General features: G+C 42.7%; 1 protein-coding gene across 1 annotated transcript in view; it reads left to right on the top strand.

Annotated features, from left to right (window-relative positions):
• Nucleotides 659-20,704, top strand: part of ABCA1 (ATP-binding cassette, sub-family A (ABC1), member 1) — a 134,216-nt gene continuing 114,170 nt past the window's right edge. The window contains 1 exon segment of the mRNA NM_001317080.1: nt 659-938. The gene's annotated coding sequence lies outside the window, so the exon portion shown is untranslated.

Below are 20,704 nucleotides of genomic sequence, written 5' to 3'. Positions count from 1 at the left end.
GAAAATTAAAAGGGAGTTGGTCCACATTCTTTGTTTTTGTTTGTTTTTGTGGCCTCCCTCCTCCTCCCAGTTTGCAAAGAAAAGGAGCAAGACCACTTTTCAGGGGTCCTCCCTGGGAATCCTAAAAGTAATACTGAATTGAATTCCAAAGCCAGGGTTGGTGGTGGAAAACACACCCAGCCAATCGTCCAGGGGACCGCTTTGTCCCACATCCTGGGCATTTGAAAGGAGAAGACTAAAGGGTTAGCATCTTGAGGGGTTTGGGCCTAGAGTTCTGTTCCCCTCCCCACCTCCCCCAGGTCCTTCAGACTGAAAAAGTTAACAAAGGAACAAAAACTGCTGAAAGCACGAGATTAGAGGAAGCGATTTCTACTAGTGCTTCTGGCTGCCCTGAACGTGCAGGAGAGTCTCTAGCGGGCGCAGCCCCCTTCCCCGATTTTCCCTCTGGTCCTGGGCAGACGAGCCCAGCAGGGGCGAGAGGTTCAGACCCATGCCGGGGCAAGGCGGGCTGCACCACCACCTGCGCCCTCCGCCCCCAGTGGGCGTGAGAGGCGGTTGTCGCCCATTTAAGGGGCGGGGCGCAGCTCCACGTGCTTTCTACTGAGTGACTGAACTACATAAACAGAGGCCGGGAAAACGGGCGGGGAAGGAGGGAGAGAACAGGCTTTGACCGATAGTAACCCCTGTGCTCAGCGCCGCCGAATCTATAAAAGGAACTAGTCGCGGCAAAACCCGGGTAATTCCGAGGAAGAGTGAGTGCAGCCGGGGCCTTGAGGACACCTCTCTCCCCTGGCGAAGGTGGGCTGGACAGGGGTCTCCGCGCTACCAGCGCCGCCACAGCCAATTTCTCCAGGCACTTTGCTCCTCTTCCCACACTTCTCGGGAAGGATTTTTCAAGGGGCAGGGGCAAGAGACGCAAACACAAAAGTGGAAAACAGGTAAGACGCTCTTCAGCAACTCGGGCGTTACTGTTTTGTTTCGGGGCCGAGGGGAATTTGCGAAGCTCTGGGTTTCGGAGACTTTAGTCCGAACCCCCACATTCCCACCTCCTGCAGGGCAAATGGGGCGGGGGCAGCGTAAGTGGGGGAAGGCGTCCTAGGATGAGCTGTGGCGACCCCAAGACACGGCGCCGCTACGCTCAGAACTCGCCGGGCGGTGGAGCGGAAGGAGCATCTCTGAGCGCGGAGACCAGGGCGCAGTACTTAAGGGGCAGTGGAATCGGGGGCTTCCGGTGTTGCTGGGGGTGCTGCGCTCGGAGTCGGGAGAGTGGCAGGTCTGGCACCGAGCTCTTCCCTTTGTTCGGAAGCGCCTGAGCCGGCTGGAAACCTCTTCTGCTGCTGGTCGGACGGCGCACATCAGGACAATTGTCCGCCCTTAGTTCTTAAGGAGCTGGTCTGAGTTGGGCTTTGACCTGGGAGTCGGTCCCGTGCACCCCGAGACTGGAGCTGAGCTTTCTTTGCCCGCAAGAACGCGTCTGGGAGGTGTCCCAAACCGGGTTCGTAGCGCTATTGTTCCTTTGAGGCTTCGGGGGCTTTGTTTAACCTGGGGGTCTGCCAACGGTCTCTGCACGCTCTCTGGAGCTGGAATCCCTGGCGCAGCCGGAGACGAGTTTCGTTTCTTTTAAAAACCTTAGGCTTAAGAGAGGAGGGCCTGTGGAAACCGGGAGCTGAGGTGTCCATTCCCCTGCCCACCCCCCCATCTTCCTGCCCTTTGCTGCTTGTCTGCTGGGGGGCAGCTTCAGACTGGGCAAGGATGGGGAAGCTGGGGCGAGATGGTGAAGCAGAATGACCGAGAGTAACCCCGGAGGGCGGTGCAGAACTCGGAGCGTGGCGGCCGGCTGGGCTTCGCGGTGGGGGCAGGGAGGGCTGGGCGCCGGCTGCCAGTGGCCATGGGGGGACTGACCCACAGCGCCTCCTGGCCGAGTCGCCTGGGAATGGGCCGGTTGGCTGGAGTGGAGCCGGGCTCTAGGAGGCATTGTCGGGCTCCGACTGAGATCCGGTAAAGGCTGATGGTTGCAGACTGGGAGGAAACCTGGGGGATGAGGCGAAAGCTCATCTGGTTGTTTTCTTAGAATGGTTTCCTACTCCCTGAGTGTTGCTAAACCAAAGGTTCTAGGGGCGTGGGTCAGTGCCAGGGTTGTGTGTAGGTGCCTTTTTTTCAGTACTTATCAGAAAGAAGAGAGTAAACAAAATAAAAAACAATAGAGACAGAGAAGGAGAAAGAAAAAGGGAGAGACTGCGAAAGAGAAATAAGGAAAAAGAAAGAAAAGTGACGCTAGAAATAATGGGCCCTTGTCTTTTGCAACATCGGTACCATTAGCTTTTAAAAACAGACTTTTTAGTGACACTTAGAGTGAGTGAGTGGTATATATACATTCATATAATAGAAGACAAAATTGATAAAAAAAAAATTCCTTGGTGATGAAAATCAGTAAGTCACTTTCTAAGCCTAATCCCCACCTCCCCACAAACACCTCACCAAATCTTCCAGGTTCAAAAACAGAGTTTTACTGGTTCTTTTAACAGTAGTTTGGGACTCAATTTTAAGTTTTGATCTTCTTTTCAGACAAAACTTAAATCCTAATTTTAAAAAAGTACTTAATTTCTCATCTCCCCTTTAATTTTGGCCCAATTTCCTCATGCCTACCGCAAAATTAGTGGCCACTGTTTGTTGTTCATATCTTTCTCTTGAGGCACTTCTCCCACCGCTCCCAAAGAAAGTATGAAAGCATAGGGAAGCTTCCAGAGTAGACTCTCTTCTGATAATATAATAATTTTCAAGTACAAAGTTTCCATTGTCAGCCTGTAAAATGTTTAATTAATAACTGATAGAATTTGGGGAAAACATTGGATATGCAGAGCACATTGGTATTTACTTGAGAAAAAGCAATAGAATCAAAGTGATCAGCCTTCAGTGACCACAGTGCATTTAAGGGATAAGAATTGCTACTGTAGTCAGAGTAATTATGAGCACCTTTTCAGGGACCAAGCCTGGTGTTCCAGAATAATGTGTATGATTTTAAGGAGACTCCTCTGATGTTATGTGTTTCCCCTCCAGATAAACCTTTGAAATCTTAACCCTTACAAGTATTTCAATTTATATCCAAATCGAGGCCTGTGATGGGCCCTGGACACATTTTGGCTTAGAACATATTTACAGTTAATGTGAGAAAGTAGCTTAAGATGGGAAAAGGGTGATTAGGACTTGGTTGTTTTCAACCTCTGCTCTAGGAAGTCTTAATGCTTATATTATTAAAAATGAATAAAACCAAATGAAACTCAGCCAGGCTGCTTTTTCTTATCTTCCATAATATTTACCTTATATGGAGAGAAGTTGGAATATTTTTCCACTAAAAAAATTTTTTAGGGCTCTTCCTTTACATAAATCAAGTTGCTTATGCTATATTTGTAGTGATTTTAAATTGCCAATATCTTTGCTCTTTCAGTTTTCAGCTCCTAAAATAATTACGTAGTCATTGTCTTAGACTCCAATTATGGACCTTTTGAGAATTTAGAAAGTACCAGTAGATATGTGTTTTCTTGCATTTCTAAAGTACTCTAAATCCACATATATTTTTATTTACTATCTGATATTAAAGAAATAATGCAAATATAATGCTTGTTTTGGTCAATTACCTGGGTGTCAGATTTTAAAGATCTTTCTGAAAATTTGTTTTAACTGTTTGGATGAGGATCTACCCTAAAACTGAAACCTTCTTCATACCCGCATGTGGAAATAATCATATGTGCCAAAGTTGTTGCAATATTTGTTTAATAGACACTGTTAAATAGCACTTTGTGCCACTTACTATTCCAGATGCTTTTCAAATACTAATTTAATCTTTACAATGAACTGATTTAGTATCCCTATTTTGTAGACTAAAAAACAGAGATGTTAACTAACAAGTGTCTGGCGACACACTTTGCAAGTGTCAGAGCTAAGATTTTTTTTTTTTTTTTTTTTTTTTTTTTGTCTTTTTGCCATTTCTTGGCCCGCTCCTGCGGCATATGGAGGTTCCCAGGCTAGGGGTCTAATCGGAGTTGTAGCTGCTGGCCTACACCATAGCTCATGTCAACACCAGATCCTTAACCCACTAAGCAAGGCCAGGGATCAAACCCGCAACGTCATGGTTCTTAGTCGGATTCGTTAACCTCTGAGCCATAATGGCAACTCCCAGAGCTAAGATTTAAACCCAACCCTGAATCTCAGAGTTCTTTGACTCCTACACTAAGCAGTGAGGTGGTATGATTTCAGCTGCTGTGAGCAGAGGACATTCTGAGGATGCTCCCTGTTCTGGTATATTCATCTGCTCTGGTTCTTATCAGAATCTACAGCCTGTATCAGTTTCCCTTGTTGCTCTGAGTGGGCCAGCCAAATTCTCTTCAGCTTGTTGGGACATTGATTGTGTAGGGATTGCAACACCATGGGAAGGACAGATGATAAAATTTACTCAACCCTAATTCTTTACTTGGTTTAAAATGAAAGATTTGCTTTTGTTTTAGTCAAATATTTGTGAGTAGGTCTGTGATGATCTTGAAATGTTTTCTTGTGTGATAAATAGAAAATGGAGTGACAGGATTTGGCTGTAAAAGTATGAGGAACAAAAGAAAAGGGGAAGAAAACTGTGAGTTGAGCTGTCAATCCTAACTTCGATGAGTTTTTAAAAAATTGGTTGTAATACAATATGATGTGTACTTGTTCTATTCCTGATTATGCGTGGACCTTCTGAAATAAGCTAGTTCTGTTAGTGCCATTACTGTCCAGGCATCAAATTTAGCCTTTTCTTAAGGCATATTTCTCTGAAAGTAAATAGTTTTAAAGTCGGCTTTATAAATGTGAAATTGGATGGGAACCCCTTTTGCTTACTAAATTGATGTAGCCCATCTGAAATAGACTCTTAGGAAACATTTCTTCTCAGTAAAAAATTACATTTACTGTTGATTTACTGTATGTTGGAAGTTGTTTTAAGCATTCGACACGTTATAATTCAGTTCATTCTCACGAGAACCAGATGAGATGAGCTGTATTATCTTCATTTTACAGATGGAAAAACTGAGGTATAGACAGACTAAGTAGCCTACCAAGTAAGCAGTGGAACTGAGATTGCACCACAGGCAGTTTGGTTTCCATGAATTTACCAATACCGGGTAAGGACTTCACGAAGGAATCAAAGGTTAATAAATGAAATACTAGTAAAAGGCAAAGAGTGAGTCTTGGTTTTCATTTGGATAGTTCCACCTGAAAATAGTTTACTGGATAGGTAGCCAGCATAAGTGTGGTGTTAGAGGTGCATTTTAGAAATATTTGAAGGCAGAGGGAAAAAATCTTGTTTTGTGAAAATACTTTCAAATGGAGCCTCAACTGTACATTCTGTTGAGATGATAAACTGTATTACAGCAAAGAGCATTTACTCTGAGGCACATCAGATATGGTTCCTAAAACAAAATAAAGTTTGAGGTCCTGTCTTTTTCCATTTTGAGAATCTATTTTAAGATCTGATTTAAATGCCATTCTTCTCATTAGCTTGCCTGGATTCACACCTTCCTGCCAACACTGAGTTAAAATTAATTATCCTCCTCTTTTTTGCTCCCATAGGATTGGATCACAGTCCTATTCATGTCATGTGTTGAATTGTTTTGTTGTTGTTGTTATAGTTAACATTTATTTGTCTTCCTCTGGAAGGTATGCTTCTCCAGGAGGAAGTCTTTGATTCATTCTTCTGGTCCTTAATTCACCCTCCTTGATATAGAAGGGGATTCAGTAAGTGCTGACTTGAACAAGTCAAAGAGAATGGGAAACTACGTTTGTTCCCTAAATTCTAGAAGATGAATTAAAATAGTGGGATAATCATAGAAAAACTTTAGGAATAGAAGTATATGAGAATAGTTGAGGTTAGGTTTATGATAGATTGAGAAATATTAGTATGTACTTAAATTAGTTAAGACTAGCTTTCTTTTTGTATAGTAGACAATTCTGACTCCATTCAGTTTCATTTCTCTTTTTGAGGAAGCCTTGATTTGAGAAAATGCTGTAGCCTGTGATGTTTCACATTAAAGTACATTTATTTGCACATTAATTCATTTTTTTAACATGAGATAGTTCAGTAAGTAATTGAGAATTTAAATACTTAAAACCCCCCAAACAACCTTTTATGTACAGGATCTAGTCTTTTCTTTCATTCTTTGTGTCTCTCTGTGTGTAAGTATTTGTTTGGAACTGAAACGTTTTCTATGCCAAATCCAACTTCCAAGAAGCATTTGAAAGTCAAAGCATTTTTTTTTTTTTTTTTTTGGCTAGTCCTGAAGTTCAAGATGTTTTATAATAGGAGAACACTTCTAGGAAGAAGTTTGTATATATAAACCAACTAGTGGTTGTTGTTTATTGGAAGAGGATTTTTTGACTACATGGAGAATGTGATAAAAGCTATGGATTCTCGCTTCAGAAAAAAAAATAAACACAGGCATGTACACTCCAAATTTTATGTATAATTACATATAATTTGACATGTAATTATGTTCTACATATAATTTCAGAAAACCCACTTCCTTAGCCATGTAACCCTGGGCAAGTCACCTTACTTTTCTGAGATTTAGTTTCTTCGTTGATGAAATGAAAGAAGCTGAGTACATGGCTTTTAAAGAGCCCTTCAAGCTTTTATATCCTCTAACTCTAGGTCTGTATTTAGGAAAAAGGATGCGTCTTTGATTGGAACTGCCCAGAGCAATGTTTTGAGTGACAGGCTCAGCATTGTGCAACAGAGCTGTGGATTTGGAGAGGTAGAGTGGAAACACCCAGAGAATGCTTAAGAGAGTTTTGATGAGTGACGAAGGGAAGAAGATGATGGGAGGAGAAGAAGATAGAAGAGAGAAGCTTTTGGAATTGCCTATTTATTTGCATTACATGGACAAAGACTTGAATCATAGAACCAAAAGGGGAGTTTCATTTGACATGCAAAGGAAAGAGGGGTTAGTTTATCTCACTACATTTCAGTGGAACAAACATGGATTTAGCGAGACACAGTGAGACATTTGTCTCATTTCCAACTCACCATCTGGAGAAGCTATCTAAAATGAAATGTTCATTTGGAATCTCCACTCTGGATGTCTCCATTTTGGGTGTAGGTTTTGCTTCTTGTATTGCAAACCTGTTAAGCCAATAAATATATGGTGGGGGAAAAAAAAAAGCTAACTGACTTTTAAGACTCATTCATCCTCTGAGAAAGGATGAGATGTGGACTAACTTTATAAAGTATTCTAAATATCTCAGAAGACTTTCACTCAGGGTAGTAGGTGGGCAAGACACAAAGTTTTCAAAGCATTGCCCTGAGTTTGTTGTTTCAGAGGTCATAATAGATTAGGACTAGAGGAAGAAAGAAGAGGGGAAAAGGAGCAAGAGGATTCAGGATTGAGGTGGGCATGGGAAGGAACTGCTAAGAAGTTGTTGGCTTTCATATCCCCATTTACAATTGCTTTGCAAAATTTCTGTAGAATGCCAGGTCGGGAATAATTGTTTTTTGCCAGGAGTCAAGCCGAGCTTGTTTTCTTGAGGAAACAAGTCCCCAAGGGGATGCCAGCTTGAATTCGATTGGATCTGGTATTTAGATGATCTAGGCTTGACATAAAGTCAACACTGATGGAAGTGGCAGCTTTCCATGGAAAGGCAGAGAGAATGTAAAGGCCTGGACTAATGAGTTTAGATTGATCTGTAGACTTTTCTCCTCTCCTGATGCAGGGCCTTGGGATGTAAGTGACAGTTAACCTTAGCTGGAGTGATTTCTGGGACTGGAAAAAAAAGGGAAGAGGAAGACATAATTGTGTGTGTGTGTGTGTGGTGTGTGTGTGTGTGTCTGTCTGTTGTTAAGGTACCAAAAAATACCATTAAACTGAAATACATTTCTTCAGCAAATATTTTTCAAACACCATGTAATGTTCTAGGTGCCAAACAAATATCAAAAGACTTTAAGGGCCTGGCACCGCAATAGTCTTTACCTTGGTGTTCAAGGCTCTTCAAAATAAGACTGACCATTTTGATAGCTTTCTCCTGGATTTTAAGAGGCATGCACTGCACCTGGTTTTCTCACCGATGAGTAGCATGTAGTCTGGCTCAGCAGTTATTTGTTAACTTGTTCTCTCTCTACAAGGTTTCCCTCTTTTCCCTGATTTTTCTTGAAGAACCCCTTCCTGCTGTTTTTTGGCTCCTTGTCATTTCGGAATCTCACATCCATCCTTTTGCACTGTACCCTCTACTCTTATTCCTCACTGACTGAAATTTTACTCACAGATTCTGGGTAGATGTGCACGTGTGGGCTCATTCTCCTGTCCATTACCTCACTTACTCCTCACTGTAACTCTGAAGCAGGCAGAATGTAAGCCACTCATTATTTCAGTTGACTCACATTTTTATAATCATCAGTACATCTACTTTTTTTTTTTAGTGTTTCTATTATTTTTTTTTAATTTATTTTCCTTTTTTTTTTGTCTTTTTGCTATTTCTTGGACTGCTCCCGCAGCATATGGAGGTTCCCAGGCTAGGGGTCGAATTGGAGCTGTAGCCACCAGCCTACGCCAGAGCCACAGCAATGCGGGATCCAAGCCGAGTCTGCAACCTACACCACAGCTCACGGCAACGCCGGATCATTAACCCACTGAGCAAGGGCAGGGACCGAACCCAAAACCTCATGGTTCCTAGTCGGATTCGTTAACCACTGCACCACGATGGGAACTCCTCCTCTTTTTTTTTTTATTTTCCCACTGTACAGCAAGGGGATCAAGTTATCCTTACATGTATATATATATATTTTTTCCTCACCCTTTGTTCTGTTGCAACATGAGTATCTAGATATAGTTCTCAATGCTACTCAGCAGGATCTCCTTGTAAATCTATTCTAAGTTGTGTCTGATAACCCCAAGCTCCTGATCCCTCCCAATCCCTCCCTCTCCCATCAGGCAGCCACAAGTCTATTTTCCAAGTCCATGATTTTCTTTTCTGTGGAGATGTTCATTTGTGCTGGATGTTAGATTCCAGTTATAAGTGATATCATATGGTGTTTGTCTTTGTCTTTCTGGCTGATTTCACTCAGTATGAGATTCTCTAGTTCCATCCATGTTGCTGCAAAATGGCATTATATCCTTTTTTATGGCTGAGTAGTATTCCATTGTGTATATATACCACATCTTCCTAATCCAGTCATCTGTTGATGGACATTTGGGTTGTTTCCATGTCCTGGCTATTGTGAATAGAGTACATCTACTTTAAAATGTTAACCTTATATTGGTTCTCTAAATTGAAAATGAATACCAATTTTCTCAAATAAAAGATCACTTTCATGTAACCAGGTCACTTTGCTGTACAGCAGAAATTGACAGAACTTTGTAAATCAACTATAATTTAACAATTTAAAAAAACCCCAAAACTTTTTAAAATAAAAAAAAATCACTTTAAAAACAAGGAGAATAAAAACCAATTAATTTTTAAATAGCCTACCTATAAAATAAACTTGCTTTCTAAAGGTGCTGACTCTGAGACTTGCTCTCACTATGTTAAAAAAAAAGGGAAATTAAGCACATGTTGAAGATAAGACCAAACACAAAATTTCTCCTTAATGAATACGGTTTTTATAAAGGAGGCTAAAGAAGTGCTGAAAAGAACAACATTTTCTTATGGTGTGATTGAGTGTTTAATACTGTGCCTGTCCATCCCCTGAAATCCTCTAAATGGAATTTAAGTACTGCTTAAGTTCGTTTTGTGTAACTTTCCTACATTTGGGGAAATACTGAGGCTGCCCCATTTTTCAGTTGGTGCACCCGATACAGAGTCTCGTTAAATAATGTGTTTATGTTTCACCTATTTCAATAATGGCAGAGCTGGGGATTCAAACTGGAGTCTGAAACCCAAGCTCCAGGCAGTTTTCTTAGACTCGGAAGATATACTCCAGTCTGTTGACCATAAAGGCTTGTTTTCTGTTCTGTGGCTCAAAGTGATAGAATGGCATCTATCACTCTCTGGCTGTCATCAACTGGAACTAAAAATCTTAGCTTCTTGCTTGTTTAATCCAGACTTCTCACTACTATACCAGAATTTAAAGTACTGTTCACAGTATTTAGGAGAGAAAAAGCAATTGCGTCTATACGTCTATCCTTTCAACTTACAGTGGACACTGGATCTTTGAATAATTGATCAGTCTCATTTATTCTGTCTCTTGGTCCATTTTGAATCTTAATGGCTTTTTCAACTGGATTTTTTTTTTTCCTCTCAGAGAAAATTGTTCTTTGGTTATAAGTTTGAATCAGAAGGAAACCTCCACAGAAATCCTGAAGGTTGAGTCTTTCCTGGGTACCATTTCCTTTATGCAAAAGTACAAAACTGTGTGCTAATTTTAGCCTTTTAGGATTGTGATTAAAGATAGTTTTTGTTTTTGTTTTTTACTTTAATGATTGTGTTAATTAAAGGACTTTGAGAGCCTTTGGTTAAGTAGTGTTTATCCAGTTGTCCATCTGTTGCAGGATTTGCAAATTTAGTGGAATTAGTGCCATTTTTCAGTTTCCAACTCCAGTCCCATTTCACATGATCACGGAGTGACTTTCTCCTTGGCTATCTGATACTTGGTTCCCGTGGTCTCCATTGAGGGGAGGGGATGTGGCCTTGGAGGCTGCAGAGACCAGCAGGGTTCTCTGTCCTCAGGTAGAACTCCGCTGGGGACTCTGTTCACCCAGTGTAAACATTTAGCCCTTGGTGATTGTGAGATGAGAATGTGTGCATTTTAAATGCCACTGTAAACTGCATTTGAAAGAAGAGGCTAGTAGAATGTCCACCCAATAGTTTAGTTTCATCTTTCCTAGAGCACTTTTTTATCTGGCACATAAAATGATTGGTAAAAAGATCTTAATGAGAATGGCACTTTCTAGAAGGAATACTCAGAATAATGATATTGTAATAATACAGATTGAGTTCCTCTGGGAGGATCCACCTAGACCTCAAATAATGGAGTTCATGGCATTTTTTTTTTTTTTAAGAGCCAACATCCTTTTTTACCCCAGAATCATAAGTATGTGAAATTAAAATTGTGATCTTATTCCTCCTTAATTCAGCAAGACAGCCAGCAAAGAGGTTTATTTTGGTTGTTAGAGAGAAGTTCAGTTATGAAGTTGGGGGGGCAGGGCTTAGACCTTGTGCCTCTGCACCTTCCCTGGAGCCCTGACTACCTGGTCAGCTGGTCCTTGCCGGGCTGCAGGGACAGAAGCATCTCAGACACATGACATGTGCCTGCACTGCCTTAAGCAGCTGGCTGGTGAAAGAAAGAGGATGTTCTCAAGAAGGTTGCTGGGTTTGGTCATATACTTCCCTGAACTAGAACTGGAAGAGATCCTAGAGATGAGATAACTTGTTTGGGCAAAAGTAAAAGGAATTAAGTGTTGAGGTGGAAAAATTGTATCCAGGTGTTGCTATGCTTTGTTGAGTGAGTTCTTGACTTGAGCCTGTAGGTTTAGAGTCAAGGCTCCTGACCAATGCTGACAGTCATGTATTTGTGTTGCGTCCCTAAGGGTGGTATTCTTGTTGGTTGGCATGTTTACCGGGGCTCGAGCCTCAGGCTGGTAAACTACAGTCTCCTTTGCTTGCTCACGTGAAATCAATGAAAATGAATGTCCTTCCCAACAAATGAGAGCAGCTTTGAGGAAAACCAAATCAAATACACTTTCATTTAATTTGTTTCTTTGAGCATAGCTGGAAATTTTGTCATGTTTTTGAGCTACCTGAACCTGTACTTTCAGTGACATTTCTGATTTGTTCCTGTAGTGAACCTGCTTTTACTAATTTTCCTCATCCCTGAGGTCTGATTTGAGAGGCCTTCATTCCACAAATGTTTATGATTACCGAGGTGTCCTGAGCCCTGGGCTCAGTGTTGTGGAGGATAGTAAGATGCTGCCACTCAGATTTAGCAGGGACTGCCTGAGCAGCTGGCACACTGGAGAAGGGGCTAGGGAAAGCCAAAGACATGGAGGAATTGTTGCAAATAGGTAATTGACCTGGAGGCTGGAGGAAGTGGGCTGGAGAGGAAAACTGAGCCAGGAGCTGGAGACATGGAGAACGGGATGGTGCCTGCATGGAACAGAGGAGCGGACGGCCCCCAGTGTGGGAGAAGAGTGTAAGAGGGTGGTAGGGGCCCTAAAAGGGAGGTTTTTGGCAAAATGATGGTAGAAGTGGCACCAGGATACCAGTGTAACTCTTTCCCATCTCCCACTGAGCTGGGCACTGCAGAAAGCTCTAATGTGTTCTGGAAAGGCTTTGTGGGGGGAATAGTACTATTCCGTCTGTGGACAAAGAAGGGAGAAGAGAGATTCTTTAACATTCTGCCTGCTTGGTGCCCCACCCTTGATGAATGCTTGCTTTACTCTGTGAAGTCAGCAGCACTAATCATTATAAGAGCTGCCGTTTACTGGATACTTAACTTTGTTCCAGGAACTGGCCAAATGTTTTATATTCATTATTAGTTCTCTTTTATGGAGAGAATCCAGGACTCAGATTCCTTTAGGGTCCCAGAGCTGGTGGGTAGCAGAGTCAGAATTCAAACTCTGCTTTCTCTGACTCCAGAACCTCCTTCTGTCTCCTGGGCCAGTTAATTCAAGAAAATCAGAGTTATGTTGTGAGCCTCATGGGAAGCCCAAGAAAATCAGAGTTAAAGAACGTCTGAGGGATTTTGCTACAGGGTGCATAGGCCCACAGGAAGGGGAAGGCAGTGGAGGGATTTGGGTTTGTCTGTCCCCAAGTCCTTTGAGCACTTCTATAAAAATAAACTTTTTAGGCTGGGAGAAGGTTGAACATCTGAAGATGTTGACTCTTCGGAGATGTAAACCAAACAAAATGGTTTTTGCTCGTCCAGGCAGTAAGCCTTGTATCCTAAAATTCTCTTGGAAAACCCTCCTCCAACAAGACGGAACATTATCCAGTTAAGTTTGTCAGCAGATAAAGGATTGCTCATGGAGACTGGCTTCCTTGTTTTTCTGTATAACTCAGGGTTTGTGTTCTTGGATAGTTCCTCCCCTGCAGGTACCTCTTACTTTGACATTATGATTGTGGTTGAGAAAATTTGTTTTTGTTTTTGTTTTTTTCTATGACGTGTGATATTGACAAGTATTTCATTTCTAGGGGAAAAGTTCCTTTTTCCTATATGCTATATACCCGCTAACAGGGAAAAAGCAAATAGCTGATTTGTTTACTGAAGTCTTTCTTTGACGTTTGCTTTCTGTTTGTTTAGTGGAAATTAGCAGTGGAAGAAGGGCCATCTCTAATATCTCGTCAGAGTTTCTCCATAATTCTACAACGATGAAACAAGGGTACAGGACAGATTTGCTTTCAGAAACCCTGGCTCTTGTCAGTTTTACACGTCCTGAGATTGTTTCAGATGGTAGCAACTGTGGAACATTGAGAGCGATAAGAGGATCTTTGGTTCTCCAAATATCAGTGAAATGATGGAAATAGGTTTAAAACTTTTAAATCTTTTTAAAAATAGAATTGTTGACAGCATGAGGAATTATGCTTCTTAGAAGCTTATTCTAGATTTGTACAATATTCATGTACCTTGTCTATCTGTCAGGTTTTTTTTTTTTTTAGAGCCACACCCACGGCATATGGAAGTTCCCAGGCTAGGGGTCAAATCGGAGCTGCAGCCAATAGCCGGCACCAGGGCCACAGCAACGCAGGATCTGAGCCACGTCTGCGACCTACGCCACAGCTCACGGCAATGCCAGATCCTTAACCCACTGAGCAAGGCCAGGGATCGAACCCGCAACCTCATGGTTCCTAGTCGGATTTGTTTCTGCTGCGCCACGATGGAAACTCCCTACCTTTCAGTTTTTATGTATTCATGCCATAACCCTCCTTTTGAAAATTAGGTATTAGCAAATACCTTTGTTCAGGAAATTAAATATGTATCCCAGGGTGAAAGAAGAATGTATAGTTATCTATACACTTATTGTTACTAATAATCAAGGAAGTACAATACATTTGGTACTTTAAAAAAATTCTCTTGAGTTACAGGGAATTTTACATACAGTTCTACAGTTAATATTGATAAAATTTATTGGATCTATATATTTTTAAGTAGGTATTGTGATAGCAGAACCTTTCTAGAATGATGGGAATCTTCTAGAATGATAAAAACCTTCTAGAATGATAGAAATCGTTTAGAATGATAGAATGGCTTCCTTTTAACCTTGATCTTTATCTTGGAGGGTTTCTAACATCTTTTTTTTTTCCTCCTTAAACTTGAGTATTAAAATGTTATGGTTTAAATAGGAACATAATTTCAGGGGTTGCTGAGTACTAGGGCCCATGGCCTTTCTGCAGGCCTCTAAGGGTCTAATGGTGACTAAGGACAGTTTCACTGAGTTTGTGGGTCTGCAGTGTAGTTGGGGAGTGCAAGGGGATAGAATATAAAGATTGGCATGAATGAACTTGCAGGTAGAGTGCTCAGTGGCATCTGGAGGCCAGAAAGGAAACTGAGGCAGTCAAATTAATTTCAGGCCTAATAAAGCTGATGGGTCAGCCTGGGAGAGATCACGGGGCAACTCCAAATCCCCCCCTTTCACCATGACAGCCATACCCTGTCTTCAGTCATGGGTGCAGTGAACCTGTTCCAGCCTGGTTTTCTGGCTGTCAGTAACCTCTCTTTGCCCTGACTCTGGCCACTGGTCTAGAGACAGATGGTCAGAGAGGCAGTTAAAGAATAGTCCTTTTCTAAAGCAAGCGTGCTCTGCCTGGTGGGCTTACAGGTTTCACATCCTCATTCTACAGGATCGTCTACATCCTCTGGAGATGACATGCATCAGCACCTATGATTCTTGCCTTTGCATCCACGTTTCATGAAGAAGCCACTGGTTGAGTTTTAGTGCCATCACCTTTACAGTTCCTGTGGGATGTAGTCAAGTCCTGTTTTAAATCCACCCCCTGCTTTGTAGGTTACCGGCTAGCTATTTATTGAGATAAGACATCCAGAAACAGTTTCCTCAGGAGAGTGTGTGATAGCCGTTGTCACAGATTTCAGTTTCTATCTCACTTCTGGTAACTATGTGGAAATTTGTGTGCAGAACAAACACACATATTTATTTATCTGTCTTTTTATTTAAAATTTAGGGAAATAGCTGTCACAAAACCACTGTTTTCAAAGGGTGAAAATCAGTTGCTGACTGCATATTCTGGGTATATGAACTATGTGGGTAGAATTCATAGAAATGTGTTCAGAATAACCAACATAATTGTGTAGGAGGAATATAGTAGTGGGAAAGTGGGAACAGTCGTTGACAGAATTATTTCTCAAGAAACCTAAGGGCCTGCTGTAACTCTTGAGGGTGAGTCTGGGCAAGCCACTTGCTTTGGGGGGCCCTTTTCTCTCTAAGTTTGGGGTGTGGTGAGTGCAGGTCTTCAAAGCTGCAATGAACTCTTTCTATCAGCCAGAAGATGGCCTTGTACAAGGTTGTCCTCTTTTGCCAAGAAGGGCCAACCTCTCTGCTCCAATGAGAAATGGTGGCTGTGTGCACCCTACCACCACACAAGGAGTAGGGCCTGTCCTTTCTGGAAGTGGCCCCAGATAAGGGCTTGAATCCCACCTTTAGATGGAAGCCCAGCCTCAGAGTGTCCTTGCAGGAAGGAAAAAGACCAACCAACCCTTTGTTACGGTACAAACTATGAGTTTCTGGTAGCAGCGCAAACATTTGTTGTTTTTTCCTTACTGCAGTTCCATAGATAGGGCTAATGCTTTACAAGGGTAGAAGGCAGTTTGGGAAGTAGTTCCTGGTTTCCTTTTGACTTCATCATGTGGGGAAAAAACCCTCTCACCTTATCTTTTTAGTTTGTCTTCCTCTTCCTTTCTCCTCCTTTCTTTTTTAAATTTCTTACCTCTCTTTGAAATTTACATGTGAAGGTCAAAGGGGCCAAATGCTTTAGTGAGGAAGAGGGTTGGGGGCAGTGGGGGCAATATTGATTGGGCTGGTCGTTACTTCCTTGGCACCAGGTGGGAACCTGTATTTTTTCTTTTGCCAGCATCACTGACTCTGGCATTTAAGGTTTTGGTTTAGGGAACAGTTAGAAGAATTCACAATCCCAGGTGTCACCTGGTGACCTTTTTGCCAGTGGCATATGGCCCACTGTCATTAAACTTTCTAAAGAAGGGAGTTCCCCACCCCTAATTACTTTCTGCCTCCTTATTCTGCTTTATTTTTCTTCACTACTGCTATTAGCCACTGCCTTAACAACACACTATTGTTTGTCTGTGTTCCATCTCCTTGTTAGAATAGAAGTTCCATGAGAGCAGGTACTTGGCCTCTTTTGTCCATGGCTGAATCTCCATTCTCTAGAGCAGCACCTTTGCATCATAGGCACTCAGCAAATATTTGCTGTCATTAATGGGAGCCTTGCAGAGTTAAGGCTGCAGTTGTTTGTGGAGTGATCAGGGGTGAAGATTTTATTCACTGTTTACCTTCCTAGAGAATCACATTATAATCAGTCTTTTCATGATGCAGTTCTTAGGTCTTCCAAGGCGTGTTTTTTTTTTTTTTTTTTTTTTTTTTTTGTCTTTTTGCCATTTCTTGGGCCGCTCCCGTGGCATATGGAGGTTCCCAGGCTAGGGGTTGAATCAGAGCTGTAGCCGCCGGCCTACGCCAGAGCCACAGCGATCTGAGCCGCGTCTGTGACCTATACCACAGCTCATGGCAACTTGGGATCCTTAACCCACTGAGCAAGGCCAGGGATTGAACCCACAACTTCATGGTTCCTAGTCAGATTCATTAACCGCTGAGCCACATCGGGAACTCCTTCCAAGGGGTGTTTTAACTTGTGGAGTATTTTTTTTTTTTAAGTATCACCCGTGGCATGTGGAAATTCCCAGGCCAGGGATCAAACCCATGCCACAGCAGTGACCTAAGCTACCACAGTCACAACACCATATCTTCCATCTGCAGAGGCACCAGGGAACTCCTAGAGTATGTTAATTATTATCGTAGAGCACAAATTTTTTTTGAGGGAGGAGGTCAATTTATTAATGTATAATTTACATACAGTTAAATTTAGTCTTTTATGTGTACAGTTTGATGAGCTTTAATAAATGTGAATAGTTGTATAACCACTACCACAGTCATGATGTGGAATATTTCCGTCATTCAATGCTCTTTCCAGGCCGTCTTCCCCCAGCCAATGGCAACCACTGATCTGATTTCTCTACCCATCGTTTCACCTTTCCAGAATGTCATAGGAATAGACTTATACAATGTGTAATATTTTCTGTCTGGCTTATTTCTCTTAGCATAAGCCTTTTTAGATTTACCAATGCTGTTGCCTCTATTCATAGTGTTGTCCTTTTTTTATTTCTGAGTAGTATTCCATTTTAATTTATCCACTAGTTGATGGACATTTGGATTGCTGCCAGTTTGGGCTATTCTGTATAAGACTGCTGTAGACATTCACAAACAAATCTCTGTGTGAACATAGGCTTTCATTTCTTTTGGGACAGGATGGATGGGCTCCATCGTAAGTTTGTACGTAACTTTAGAAGAAAGTGCCAGAGTGTTTTACAAAGTAGCCGTTCCATTTTTCATTCCCACAAGCAGTGTATGAGAACTCCAGTGGCTCCACATACTAATGCTTTTTAATTTAAAATTTTTTAGTACTTCTGGAGAGTATATAGGGGTATTCCACTGCGGTTTTAGTTTGCATTTCTCAGCAACTAATGATCTTTGCTTATTTGAGAAGGCCATGGTTTAGCAGATTGTGGTGTTCTCTAGATGATAATTTTAGAATATCAGTGACATTTGATGTAAAAGCGTCTTTAAAAAATTGGCCAACTGTTTGAAGAGTCATTTCGGTGAGGTCACACTATACAGAAAAGCTGAGAGTATGGAAGGAATGTTAAATGTTGGTAAAGAGTGGTCCACCTGGGTGATGATGCAGAGACCTGGAGAGGGTGCACCCAAGGACTTGCTGTGAAGGGGGTGGAGAGCAGGTGCCATGGCTTCTCTGGCTTTGGGAGGGCCTGCTCCATCCTTAGCCAAACCTGGTGTTTGTGGGAAGCAGACCTAGATTCAATGACATTTTCCCAGATGTCCCAGGAGTCACCTGGGAAGCTCAGCAGTCCTTGTGGTCGTCCCAAGTGTGTAGTGAACACAGAGCCCCCTCACTGGGGACAATTTGCCTGAATCGGTTAATCAAGCTTGAGAAATCAGTTACCACACCACCCCTCCATTCTGAAACCCTATTTCCTATGTCCAACTCACAGTTAATTAATTAAGCAAATATTCCCTGAGGGCTTACTCCATGCCTGATACTGTTTTGTATGCTGTGGAAAACTGCCTTGAAGAAACAGGAGTGGTTCCGCAGGCTCAGTGTGGCAGGAACGATGCGGTGGAAACCAGAGGCTGCCCTGGGTGCGCCAAGCAGAGGCTCCTCACCAATGTCAGTGCAGGGAAGGTGGTCAGGACAGGGTCCTGAGGTTGAGAAAGAGTTGGCCAGTCTGACAGTGCTGGCAGCAGGGTTTTAGGACCAGGAGCACCCAGGAGGCCCAGTGCTAGGAGAGAGAACAGCCCATTCAGAGCCCAAGGGTAGTCTTCTGGGCCCTGGTTTAGGAGGTAGGAAGTGGTGGAGTCTTGGAGGAGACCAGCAAAACCGAGGTGAGGACTGGACTTTATCTTCAGGGCAGTCAGATGCTGGCCCAGGGTTTTAAGTGGGGGAGTGGCATATTTGGATCTTTGGTTTAGTGGAATAACTTTGGTTGCCCTGTGATAAATGGGGGAGGGGGAGAAGCAGGGAGCCCAGTGAAGTGGCTGGTGTGGTCACCCAGGAACCAGAAGAGAGTGGCTTGTTGACTGGCCATGGTTGTGAAGTAGGACCCTTTCCAGCCAGTAACTGGAAATGTGCACGGGGGCAGAAGTGAGTGTGCTACTAGCTTGGAAACATTGAGAAATTTAGTACAGAATACGGCCTTCTTTTTGTTTTGGTTTGTTTGTTCAATTCCTTGGACAACTGATATAGAAATGTCCCATTGGCTTCAGTTACCTGAGCAGAGGAATTCAGGTATTGCCAAACTCTCCTCTTTGGGTGAAATTGCTCCCAGCAATGGTTTCTGTGTCCTGAGGTAGGAGGAAGGGTCAGGCAGGGGCCTGGGGCTGTGCCAGCGTTGGTGGGGCAGTGGGGCTGGAAGCCTGCCTGTTTGCACCCAGTGAAGCCTGAGCAGGACCCTCTACTGCTGCTCTGGGCCACTTGCTAACTCATCTGCACATCTCCTGGAGGGTCCCCTGGGCTAGGATCCATGTCTGGAGGCCCAGAAACTCTGCTTTAGGAAAATACTCTCCCAGAAGCCTTCTCCTGGCCTTTCTCTTCTTGTGAACATCCTATAGAGGTGTGTCTTGTTTCTTCTGGGATTCTCCATTCGAATTTAGATGATTTGGTGTCCTGGTTTGGGCTTGGGGGTCTCGAGATCTCTAACGTTTGGCCATACTGGCTTCATTCTTCCTCCTCTGCCTCTCCTACCTTGCTGGAAACCCCCGAGGGATTTGCTAGAGATAATGGAGTAGAAAAGAGTGTTTGGACAGGATATAAAACTGCTTCTCCGTTCGAGGGAACCGATAGAGAAAGAAAAGTGGGGAGAAGGGAACTCATTTCTTTGGCACTAACAGGGTGCCATGTACTTTGTTGGGGACTTGTTTATATTATCTTGTTAGATCCGTTAAATCATGCACGGTAGGTGTTTTCACCCCCATTTTATAATGAGGAAATTGATGCTCAGAGAGCATAAAGCTTTGGCCAAGGGCAGATAATTGGGAAGCTGGGCCTAGTTCCCATCTAGGCTCTCTCTCTGCTAAGTTAATTTTCCTTTTTTAATTACAAACTTGTGTTCCAACCTTCTCATTGTTACCTTGGGGATCTGAAAAGATTCTTACAGCTTCTAAATCAACTAAGTGATTCCTGGAGAGCAGCTTTTGCATGAGAAAAATCTAGCTAATTATTTATCACAGTGTTTCTGTGGTCTTCCCAGACCATTTTGAGAATAATTTGGGATCACAAGCATGTGTCTCACAATCGAATTCTGGCTCTCAGCACTTGGAGGCCAATTGCTGTCTTTAAACAACAAATTGTAGATGGACACAGCGCTGCCCGTTTAACTATTCTTCTATTTGGAGTGAGAATTTGGGGGTAGGGGGCTGTGTTCATCTAAAGGTTTGCTGAACAAATGACAAAAGAAATAGGTCCTAAGGCTTGACTGTGTCAGAGGAAGTCCTGATTTGTTGGCTTGTCAATGCATGGATTAAAATCCATAGTAGTAGAATCAGTCCTTCTTCTTAGACAGGGCAGGCTCCCTCCATCCTCTTTGCTCCTGTAGGAGTTTTAATCCACGTCCTTGTGGGGTGGGGGCCATGAGGATACAATCCTGCTAGGGGTTGACCTTTGTATCGAGGTTTGATTTGGACTCACAGACTTTTAGTCCAGAACTTGGTTTCATGTCCACAAGTGCTCACTACATTCATTGCTCTTTCTGCTGCTTGTTCCTCGTGCCTGGTATCCCACCCCCACCTCTACTCCACCAGAGGCCACCATGATTAAATGAGCCATTCTAGAGGTGAAGCTAGTTTCTAGTTTCTGCTAAAGGTTCATGACTGTGAAGTGGCAGCAGCTTTAACCTGTATATCCCTCCCTTCTTCCGGTTTTCATTTTCTGCCCTCTT

This window comes from Sus scrofa, chromosome 1 (genome assembly GCF_000003025.6).
Source record: "Sus scrofa isolate TJ Tabasco breed Duroc chromosome 1, Sscrofa11.1, whole genome shotgun sequence".
Classification (NCBI taxonomy): domain Eukaryota; kingdom Metazoa; phylum Chordata; class Mammalia; order Artiodactyla; family Suidae; genus Sus; species Sus scrofa.
This window is presented reverse-complemented; position numbering and strand designations above follow the sequence as displayed.